The following is an 11,953-nucleotide window of genomic DNA, read 5'->3' as shown; positions in this document are numbered from 1 at the left end:
ATCCCACGCATTTGCGGGGTCTGATCGGGCAGCATTTTTCGCGCGGACCCGTATTTTGATGATTATTTTATGAGTCGGGGCATTATACGGGGTCTGCTAGTGATGCTTCAATGGTGACTAGCGAGAGGGCGAGGGGGACATGCGTGGCAGGAGGTTTTTTTTTTTGAGAATTGCGTGGCAGGAGGTTTTTTTTCGAGGTAAAAACCCCCTCATATATATTAACCCAGAATGTTAGGGGGGGGGGGGTAGTTACAAGGTCATGTGGGGTGCCAAACCACACATGGCGACCAAAATCAAGGGAAATAGCATATCTAGCTAGCAGATGAGCCTCGAAATTACTCTTCCTACTCTCAAAACGGAACCTGCACGCCTCAAACTCACCTTTCCTAGCCCGAATCTCTTTGATAATAGCTCCGTTTTTTCCTCCAGACTCTTCTTCAATTTCTTTTACTGCGGGCTGGCAGTCCGAAGCAATGAAAAGATGGTGTTCAACTAAATCCAGAGCTAGAGATAAAGCCTCCCTGCATGCCAATGTTTCAAGTGTTGGAGGATCTGTTAAAGGATAGACCATTGCCGATGCGCCCAAGAACATGCCTCTCTCATCCCTGCATAAAGCAGCAGCCGAACCCCTCCCCTGGTGGGAAGAAACAGCAGCGTCAACATTGATTTTTGAGAACCCCGCCGTAGGAGGAACCCATGGATCGCGGACACTGCGAGCAATTACTGAACTTGTTTGGGTGTGTCTCCTTGGAGTCTCAATCAGAGCTAGATCATCGATGAACCTCTGAATAAACAGATGAGTTGACATAGGGGATTGGAACTCCGCCTCGTAGATAGCCTTTCGTCGCGCAAATAAGATCGCCCAAAGAGTGACTGTTAGGGGTGGAAAGTGGTAGCGGATAATCCGAAATATCCGATATTCGTATTCGAGAAAATGCCTATTCGTATCCGAAACATCCGCATCCGAACCAAAATGAAAATGGAAATTATCTGTATCTGAATTTATTAAACAAATACAAAATTAAATATGGTAGGAGATTTTGACACAAATATGGATATGGAAGTGGATATATCCGTATCCGAATAAGATTATGGAAGGTATTTTTTAAAATTCTAGGCCTAATATTCCAATTATCCAACATAAAAGCCAAATAATTGGTCAAATTTTACTCTTTATATGATTAAACTTATAAATTATTATGCATTACAATAGTATTCATTCATAAACCTATTTATTATTGACTTATTGTATGTCACAAGTTGATTATTTTAGGTCACATAGCTATCGACTAATTTACTTAAGCAATATGTTGGTATTATTCGTATCCGTTCCGAATCAAGAAAATATCCGATACATATCCGTATTCGAATAATATCTGAGCCGCATCCGTATCCGAGAACATTCGTATTCGGATTCGTATTCATTTTGAAAATATGAAAATGGAAGTGGTAAGAGCACTATCCGATCCACATCCGATCCGTTTTCACGTGTAGTGACTGTCATTTGCAGGAATTCCACATGTGACAATGACGCTTTGAGAGAAAACAGCCAGTTCCTGGCGTGGCTCTCATTTGTATGCACCATGTGCTCTACCATATCCGAATCAGGCAAGGCCCAAACACATCTGATGGATCAATCATGCGCGAGTGTGTGACCACGTAGCTGATTTGGGCCCATCGCGTCGTCGCTGGCTTCCAGCCGGTAGCCGGTGTCCATCGATCAGTTTAACGGGTGTCACGCTACGTGCATTATGTACTCCGTACATAGCCTAACCTGGGTCCGCCACTATCAGGCGCGCTGGTCCTGTGTTTCTACAGGCTTGTACTTTTTTTTTTGCGGGCTCTACAGGCTTGTACTGGTGGCGACTGTAACGCCTAACGCGAGAGTATATACGTACAATCGGATACGTGATAATAAACGAGAAGAAGAAAATGAATATTCTTGTTCATCCACCATTTTGAAAAACAAATGTAGTCATTCAAGGTTTGAATCTAAATCAGCATGTGAACTTTATGAACCGAGGTTCGAGTTTGCTTCAATGCATCATTGACCCAGCAGCATTCACATTGTTGAGTTTTTTTTTTTGAAATAGAGTCAAAAACTTTGCCTCATCTTATTAATTAAGAAGAGTTTAGAAACAAGGGTAAAAACCCAAGACACAAACGCTTAAATGTGGTCAAGGATATATATTAAAAAAACTCTCATGGCATCAAAGATCCTAAGTGTTTTGCCCCTGCCCTTCCCTTGAGCGTGGCCTCCGTCTTGATTTGAGCTCGATGGAGCCTAGCATCGACGAAACCTTTCTAAAAACCCGGGTGTTTCTCTCACACTAGATCTCCCATTATACAAGCATGACAAGCGAAGACAAATTCTTTCTTATGCATAATATGCAGGACTTCATTGCCTGGAGCTATACTAAAAACAATTTGTTCACTGTACGATCTGCTTAATTATTTGGAGGAGTGGAGTAAACAACATGGAAAGAAACTGGAATACACAAATGGTATGGGTAGAAGTAGGGTCAATCCTATTTGAGGTAAGATTTGGAAATTAGTTTGTCCGGCGAAGGTGAATTTTTTTATCAGGCGCACATTGCATGGGACACTACCGTGTGATATTACCCTGGCCAATAGACACATAAAAATTTCACCCAATTGCCCAGCATGTTCGAATGGGCCAGAGGATACCAAGTATGTGTTATTTCTATGTCAGAAGGCAACAGAAGTGTGGGAAAAGTTGGGGATGTATGGAGCGGTTAAAAAAGCTTGTGTTGTTGAAGGTGCAGGGGAGACAGTCCTCGAATCATTACTCCTCATGTCAGAACAAGAATTTTTTGTATCGGATTCACAGAACGCACGGGAGCTGATTGCTGTAACCGCGTGGTATTTATGGTGGAATAGACGTAAACTTGTTCATGAGGGAAAGTCTCAAGAGGTATTTCAAACCCTGATGGAAATTCGTGCTATAACGGCAAATTTTATAAATGCCCATTCCCCTAATGCAAATAGGAAGATTGGAGGGTGGAGTAGACCTCCTATGGGCTTTGTTAAATTGAATGTGGATGTTGCCTTCGATCATGATCTACTAAAGGGCACAGCGGGGGTTGTCCTCAGGGATGACAAAGGAAACTTCATTGTAGGTGGAAATTGGAAGATTGATTGTTGTGTTGATGTCCTGACAGCGGAAGCATTAGCACTTAGGTTTGGCTTATCGCTAGCACAGAAGGCGGGTTGCAATCATCTTGTTATCAACTCTGGCAATATGGAAGTCCTTGACACAATGAAGAACGGAGGACACTCTGCAGGAGCGGCGGCGGCAATTTTTGATGACTGATTTTTTATAGCTTGTGATTTTCCTCTTACTAGTTTTGAACATTATAATATGGAAGCGAACAAGGTAGAACATGAGTTGGCTCGACTAGCAAAATATTCCGTGACGAGGGATTGGACTGAGGAGCCTATGGGAAATATTGTATCCCTACTTATAGATGATGTAACCATTATTTCTAATTAATAAAGTGGTTGATGTTTTTTTAAAGACAAACCCTTTCTCGTGTTGCTGTTGACATTGATCACTGAGTGCCACCAATATTTAACAGAGTTGAAGTTGTTCCAATTGTCAACGTTCATGTGTTGTAGCCCCATCAATCTTCTAACCTCGTGCCAAATGTGCCTAGTGTATCTACACTTTAATAAAACATGCACCACCATTTCTGGCTCCGTTTTGCACAATTGACATAGCCCAGAATTTCACCAACCACTCTGGTGATGTCTATCCTAAGTCCAAACTCGATCTTGAGTGATGAGGTGATGGAGCCCAAATCTTTCAGACTGCCGGTTTCATGAGCGAGTTGGTGATGTTCGCAAAATGAGTCAGGTAGGCAAAGGAGGTAGTGTGGAAGACAACTCTTGTCTCATATGCAACAATGCAATATTGGAAACAAATAAGCACCTCTTCTATGAATGCTCCTTCGCCACAACATGCTGGAACATTATTGGAATGCAATGGAACACACATTTGGGTACACATCAAATGTTTGAAGAAGCCGGTCTTGCCTGGCAGAAGCCCTTATTCAAAGAAATAACCATCCTGGAAGCTTGGAATATCAGGAAGCAACGCAATAAGGTGCTCTTTGATGGTGCACAAGCCTCTCATTTTGACTGGCTCGGAATGTTCAGGGCTGACCTTGAGATCTTGAGATTTAGGGTAGACCCTAAGAAATCTGCCTTCTTAGAAGGGTTTTCATCCTACCTCGTACTCTAATTATAAACTTCCATTGGGATGCAACCTTAGCATAATCCTGCCTCAGGCTTTGTAAATACTTTGTAACTAATACCTTTTGTTAATGAATTAATAGTAGGAGTGTCAGGACCCCGATTCCAAGCCACATCGATCTAGCCGATAACACCTCATATCACTTTGCGGCCTCACGCACGGTATCCCACGGGTGTCGCCTTACCGTGGCCCGGGACCGTTTGCGACTTTTGACTCACGTATATGATAGTGTCGCTAGCATCCATATGACAGAGAACCCGGGCCGACATGGCTAGTCGTGAACCTAAAGCGGCACAGACCTATGGAGACAGGCATACATGAATCACATCGAGCATGTCGGTCATCAGCGAGTGATTCCGGGCTGTAGCACTGGGCTAACAGGACTCCGGGGAACCCGGGCTGTAGCAGGCTAGGCAGGACTCCGGATGTCACCGCGTGACATTTCCCCGAAGGGACAGACATAGGAACGACATGAAACACATGCCGGCCAGTCAAGTGTCCTGAGCAGTAGTGCTGGGCTAGCAGGACTCCGGTGAACCGGGCTGTAGCGGACTACTATGGTTCGAGGAACACTAGACTACATTCCCCCATAAGAAAGGCTGCCAAGGATAAACAACTAGATTGTCGGATCCCACTCATACCAAGCATTTCAATCATACACACAATATGCCCGATATGAGTACATACAACATGGCATCACAACAAAACTCTACAACTCAAGTACTTTATTTAAAGGCTCCAGAGAGCCATACATAACAAGTTCATACAGATAGGGGTCACATGACCCGACACTCAAGTAATACAATCATACAAGCACATGCGGAAGCAACTAGTCTGAGTACAGACACTAGAAAGAAAGAAGGCTTCTCGAAGCCTGTCTATCTACATAGGGCCCTCCATGGCCAGGATCACCACCTGGGTGGCTAGTCACTCGTCGACGTCAAGGTCTACGTAGAACCCATCGGAGGGGGCGGTGTTGTCGTCTGAAAACAGTAATTAAGCAAACATGAGTACAAAGGTACTCAGCAAGTCTTACATCAGAACCTAATATACATGCTCATTCTCAAGAGGGTGGTGGGGTTATTGCAGCAAGCCAGCTTTGACTCTTGGCTAAGCTATCCTACGGTACTCTACTAGTAAAATAGTTTTTGCACACGAGTCCACTACTCACCAACACAATACTCCACCGGGGTTCCTCTCTCGTCATCCTACGAGAGGGCCATCCTCGGTACTCACACTTATCTTGAGTCTTTCAGTAGTATCCATTAACTTGTCTATGAACTGTATAGGCAACCAAGTAGTCCTTTACCGCGGACGCGGCTATTCGAATAGTTTTATACCCTGCAGGGGTGTACTTCTTCATACACGCTTTCACCACTTACCGCCGTTTACACGACATGTACTTGGCAACCTTCAAGCGGAAGCCCAGCGAGGGTGTCGACCACGGCCTACCTAAAACACTTAAGTCACTAGTCCAGGTTTATCGCCTATCCAGGTTCCATCCGCAGGGAGTCCGGCCGAGGTTTCCACTTACGGCCCCGAACGATGTGAACAGGGTTCCCGAGACACCAAACGGGTGACTCGGTACACCGTGCCACGGTGTATCTACCGCAACATAGCCCACCCCTAGGGTCAGCGCTACGCGCGGCCGCCAACACATAATCTACAAACACCAGAAACTATTTGCAACTCCTGGACAGAGTACTAGGGTATTAAGAAGCCGAGAGGGTCAATTAAGGATCCCAATGCATGGTAGTAGCTGAATCTTAAATCACACATACAGATCTTAGTTCTTAGGGACGGCCTCAATGAAACAACCCACCATGTACTCCTACATGGCCTCTCATCGATACCTTTACCAAAACATGTTCACACTTCCCTCACGTTACCGACATAATCATTTCACTCTAGCCCATCACCCAGATGAACCAGACCTGACACAACTCTAAGCATAGCAGGCATAGCAAGGTAGGAATCACATACATGGCTCAATCAACTCCTACACATGCTAGTGGGTTTCATCTAGTTACTGTGGCAATGACAGGTCATGCAGAGGATAAGGGTTCAACTACCGTAGCACACAACAGTTTGAATCGCGTTGTCTTAATGCAGTAAACAAGAGCAGAAGCGAGAACATGGGTTTGTATCGGAATGATCAATGGGTTGCTTGCCTGTTGTAGTGGTAGTAGGGTACTGCCCTTCAGACGGATACTCGGGGTTATCCTCGGAGGCAGAACCTACCACAAAAGACACACCGAAGCATAATCAACACATGGCAATATGCAACAATGAGATGCATGCTATGACATGGCAAGATGAAAGTGTCTTGGCCTAATGCAAGCTAAAACAGAAGGGGATGAACTCATTTGAATCAAAGATTCAAATATTAGCTCATTAAACATGGCCTTATTAGAGCATCACCTTATTATGCTTAAACATCAAGGTTAACTTGTTTTGTCATGCATGAAACCATTACAGATGGATAGATTGAATTTTTCCGATCATTTTTCATATATAAATCTTTGCATTTGGAGCTATGGTTGATTTTCTATGATTTTTAGAAGTTTTGACTATTTTCTGGAATTTCCTATTAAAGAATAAATCCAGTAATTGACTTAATGCGTCAACATGACATAGATGTGATGTCAGCGGGTCAACTGGGTTGGCCAGGTCAAACCTGACTGGTGGTCCCTCTCTGTCAGTGTCACAACTAGTTAACAGAATTAGATTAACACTAATTAGCTGTCAGTGGGGCCTGGGCCCACATGTCAGTGACTGAACTAATTAAACTTAGTTAAAACTAATCCTAAACTAATTAGCAGACCGGCCCCACCTGTCAAAGACTCAGGGGGGTCTACCTGGGCCCACACAGGGGTCAAACTGAGTCAAACTCGCCGGCATTTAGCCGCCGGCGAGGCCAGACGCGGCGGAGGGCTGCGGGTTTCATGCTCCGGCAACCAAAACGATGGCGGAGGGCATCTACGCATAGCTGGGAGCAGACCGCATCGAGTGGTGGCAGTGGGTGGAGCTAGGGTGGCCGGAAACGTCACCGACGACGACCTTGGCGGCCGCCGGAGTTCGGGCGAGGCCGAAACCGAGGCTGCGGGGCACGGCGAGGCGCGTGGAATGGTGCTACAGGCTCCTGGGAGCGCGTGGAAGACGAAGGCGTGCTCGGATTCGAGCCTACGCGCCTGTGGCCACGGCGGCGACATGGCCGGCGGAGCCGAGCTCTCGGCCTCGATGGTAGAGGGGGTTGGAGGACGCGGACGAGCGCGGGGAGAGGGGCGGAAGAAAGATGGGCTCACAGTGGTTGCAGAACGCGTCTCAGCGGGCTCGGGGGAGGTCGGGCGTTGTCGGGGCGTTGCCGGCGATCTCGGCGGACCGAGGAAGAAGAAGGCGTCAGGGAGGTGCTTGGAGGCGTCCGGCGTCGCGTGAGTCGACGAGGAGGTCGAGGAAGGCAGCGCGGAGCTAATGGGCTTGTCGGAGAGGCGAGGGGGTGGCTCTGGTGACGACTACGGCGAACGGCGGCGAGGATCGCGCTCGGCCATCGCGGGAGAGGGTGAGGGAGACGAGGGGGCGTGGGGGTCGGCGTGGCACCCCTAGACGCCTCCAGGGCGTCGGCAGAAGCAGGAGGTGGCCGGCGTGTGCCCGCGGGCGCCGGCCACGCGCTCCTCGTCCTCCTGGAGGGAGGAGGAGGACGACTGGCAAGGCCAGTCGGCTGGGCCGAGCCAGGTGGGCTGGGCCAGTACAGGTGAGACCCAGGTGGGTTTCCCTCTCTCTCTTTTTCTTATTTATTTCCGTTTTCTATTTTTTTCTGCAACTGTTGGGCTTTATTAAAAATACTAAAACATTTCCAAAAATCCCGAAAATAATTGTGGGCTCTGTTTAGAATATTTCCAACAGCAAACATTTATTTCCAGAATTATTTGAGCATTTAAATTATTTTATAGCATTTAAATGCCCCAAATCAAATACTTATGATTTAATTCAATGACCTTCTGTTGACCTAGAAAATTGTGCACCAATTTTGCCAGAGGTTCCAACCCAAGACAAAGAGAGTGAACTTTTTAGAAGGGCATTTCAGGTTCATTAAAAATAATTTTAGTAAACCCTAGTTGTTTCCAGGGGGGTGTTGGGGGTTCTGTCATCCCCATTTCAAACTTAAAAGGAAATTAAACATGATGCACACTCTAATACTTGAACTAGCTAGGGTGTGATAAGGAGCCTCTCCTGCCGTTTTAATTGTTCAAAAAAAGGACGTAGTGCACCCTGAAATGGCATTGTTCCAAACAATAATGTCTGTGTGGTTCTCATAAGATTTATGCTTTGCAACTCTGTGCAAAGCTCCACAAACTCTGTGATGTGCTGCTACATACTCATGTCGATCTACTCACACAGTTCCATGTTACAAAGCACTAGACGATATGTGTGGGTACGTACACTACGCAACAACAACTCACAAAAAAACTAATGCCAACTCTAACCGAACCCCTATCCGGCTACAAGGGAGGATAAATTTGGTTTTAGTCCTATATGCCGCACCTAGATGAAGTACTAAACCCAATAGAGGAGGATAAATTTTACTCCCCAGCAGAAAAGCCCCTCCAACCCGCCTAAATATGCTCGGCGCTTGCGCGGCCGACTAAAAGTGGCATGCCTCTTTCGCCCGCCCTCACGCCTCATCCATTCCTGCCACAACCGCCACCACGTGTCGCCGTTCCCACCGATGACCATCTTTCCCACTGGAATGGATAGCCAATACCCTTCTGCCACCCACCCAGCCACCGCCGAAAACCACCCCCACACCGAAAAAAGGTTGGGATGAAAAATCTCAACCAGCCACAAGCAGCGGCTCCAACTATGGAAAAGGCCGCCCTTCCACCGCTCCTGTCGGAGCCAAAAGAGCTCCAAAACCGACGGTGGCGGCATCAACCCTCACCGAGGAGGCCGCGAAGAGGAAGAAGAAGACCACTCTCCGACACCCATCCACGTCTGGCGCCTTGGCATCTCCAGCGACCCTGACGACCGCTACTCCGGCGCATCTGGCAGCTGCAGCCGACAAGAACGGCCGTGGCCGCCAAGTGTTCGACAAAATGCTGACAAGGTAAATAAAACCATCTTTCACATTTCAGCCAATGAATTTTAGACGGTGATTGTTGGTGGCCAATGATGATGGAGTTTGTTCATTTTGTTGTTGTAATTTGAAGATGAACATGGCCAATTTCATAGCATCTTTGCAGTCCTCAACAGTGATGGGGCTAGATGATCTCAATTATTACTCAATTTGGGATTATTCAGAGGCAGCCGAAGAAGAGGAGGTGACCAAAGATATTGTAGAAGAGGTGGTGCCAATGGAGATGAAGTTGAGGAGGTGGTCGGAGCAAGCATGGGGTCGTCAAGGTCACGAACTCACAACTACAATCAAGTTGAAGATGTTGCTCTATTTTATGCTTGGATGAACATCTCCATGGATGCAACGATTGGAAGGGATCAAACCAAGACTATGTTTTGGGAGAGAATTGTGCAGTACTCCAACAACTCTGTGGAGGTGCAATGAAGCCGTACACAAGGTTCTCTTGGGCATCCTTGGAGCACCATTCACAACAAATGCAATCGATGGTCTGATTGCATCAATCAAGTGAATCATGTACCACCGAGAGGTGTGTAAGTGGCGAAGTATGGTCCCCACATCCAAGAACTATTCAAGCATAGGAACACCAAGTTCGGCCACAAGCTCTTCATGTTGCACCATTGCAACAAAGAGCTATGCAAAAACGAGAAGTGGATCCAAAGAGTCACGGAGATCACTCCAAAGAAATCAAGGTTGAGAAGCACTAGTAGAAAATAGGGCATCCGTCCCGGTTCCAGAGGGCCTTTAGTCCCAGTTCTGCAACCGGGACAAAACGATCGGAACTAATGCCCCTTACTTTTAGTCCCGGTAGGATTACGAACCGGGACTAAAGGATCTCCACGTGGCCACTGTGGGGCGCCCAGGTAGGAGGACCTTTAGTCCCAGTTGGTAACACCGACCAGGACTAAAAGCCAGCCACACGTCAGCAGCTCCCAGGCGCTGGGTTTTTGTTGTTTGCTTTTGAAAGGGGGGGGTTAGGGGTTTTATATTGTGTTAACTAGCTACTACATATAGAGAGAAGTGACCTCTCTTTCTCCGTGCTTGGTCGACGCTAGCTACTACATATAGAAAGAACTCGATGCTAGCTAGTAAGAAAATGAAGAAATCATCAATTACACAACATCGTCATGAACATATATAGAGAGAAGTGACCCCTCTTTCTCCGTGCTTGGTCAAACAACAAGTTTTTGTATATCTATCCGATGCTACAACATATATACAATATAACATCTCTTACGATCCCTGACATCATGCACCAAAATCCATTTGCACTTCCTGATGGTATTCTCCATTTTCAAGTATGACCTGGTGAAGAAAGAATCCTGTCAATTCCTCTTGAATTGCTCATATGCAATCATGTGGTAGGAGTTGATCCCGCATCTGCCAGATCTAATTTAAAGAAGGGGATGATAACCCTCAAGTATAGGGGATCGCAACAGTTTTCGAGGGTAAAGTATTCAACCCAAATTTATTGATTCGACACAAGGGGAGCCAAAGAATACTCTCAAGTATTAGCAGCTGAGTTGTCAATTCAACCACACCTGGAAACTTAATATATGCAGCAAAGTATTTAGTAGCAAAGTAATATGATAGTAGTGATAACGGTAACAAAAGGTAATGGTAGTAAAAGCAATGTTTTTGGTATTTTGTAGTGATGATAGCAATAGCAACGGGAAAGTAAAAAAGCGAAGAACAATATATGGAAAGCTTGTAGGCAATGGATCGGTGATGGAGAATTATGCCGGATGCGGTTCATCATGTAACAGTCATAACCTAGGGTGACACAGAACTAGCTCCAGTTCATCAATGTAATGTAGGCATGTATTCCGAATATAGTGATACGTGCTTATGGAAAAGAACTTGCATGACATCTTTTGTCCTACCCTCCCGTGGCAGCGGGGTCCTTACAGAAACTAAGGGATATTAAGGCCTCCTTTTAGTAGAGAACCAGAACAAAGCATTAACACATAGTGAATACATGAACTCCTCAAACTACGGTCATCACTGGTAAGTATCCCGATTATTGTCACTTCGGGGTTAACGGATCATAACACATAATAGGTGACTATAGACTTGCAAGATAGGATCAAGAACACTCATATATTGATGAAAACATAATAGGTTCAGATCTGAAATCATGGCACTCGAGCCCTAGTGACAAGCATTAAGCATAGCAAAGTCATAGCAACATCAATCTCGGAACATAGTGGACACTAGGGATCAAACCCTAACAAAACTAACTCGATTACATGATAGATCCCATCCAACCCATCACCGTCCAGCAAGCCTACGATGGAATTACTCACGCACGGCAGTGAGCATCATGAAATTGGTGATGAAGAATGGTTGATGATGACGATGGCGACGCCCCTCTCCGGAGCCTCGAACGGACTCCAGATCAGCCCTCCCGAGAGGTTTTAGGGCTTGGCGGCGGCTCCGCATCATAAAACGCGATGATTTCTTCTCTTGGATTTTTTTCTCCCCGAAACTCAATATATGGAGTTGGAGTTGGAGTCGTAGAGGCAACAGGGGGCCCACGAGGTAGG

The sequence above is a fragment of the Triticum urartu genome, chromosome 5A (assembly GCF_056163025.1).
Source record: "Triticum urartu cultivar PI428250 chromosome 5A, HENAU_Tu73, whole genome shotgun sequence".
NCBI lineage: Eukaryota > Viridiplantae > Streptophyta > Magnoliopsida > Poales > Poaceae > Triticum > Triticum urartu.
The sequence above is the reverse complement of the archived record's forward strand: the minus strand, read 5'-3'. Positions refer to the sequence as shown.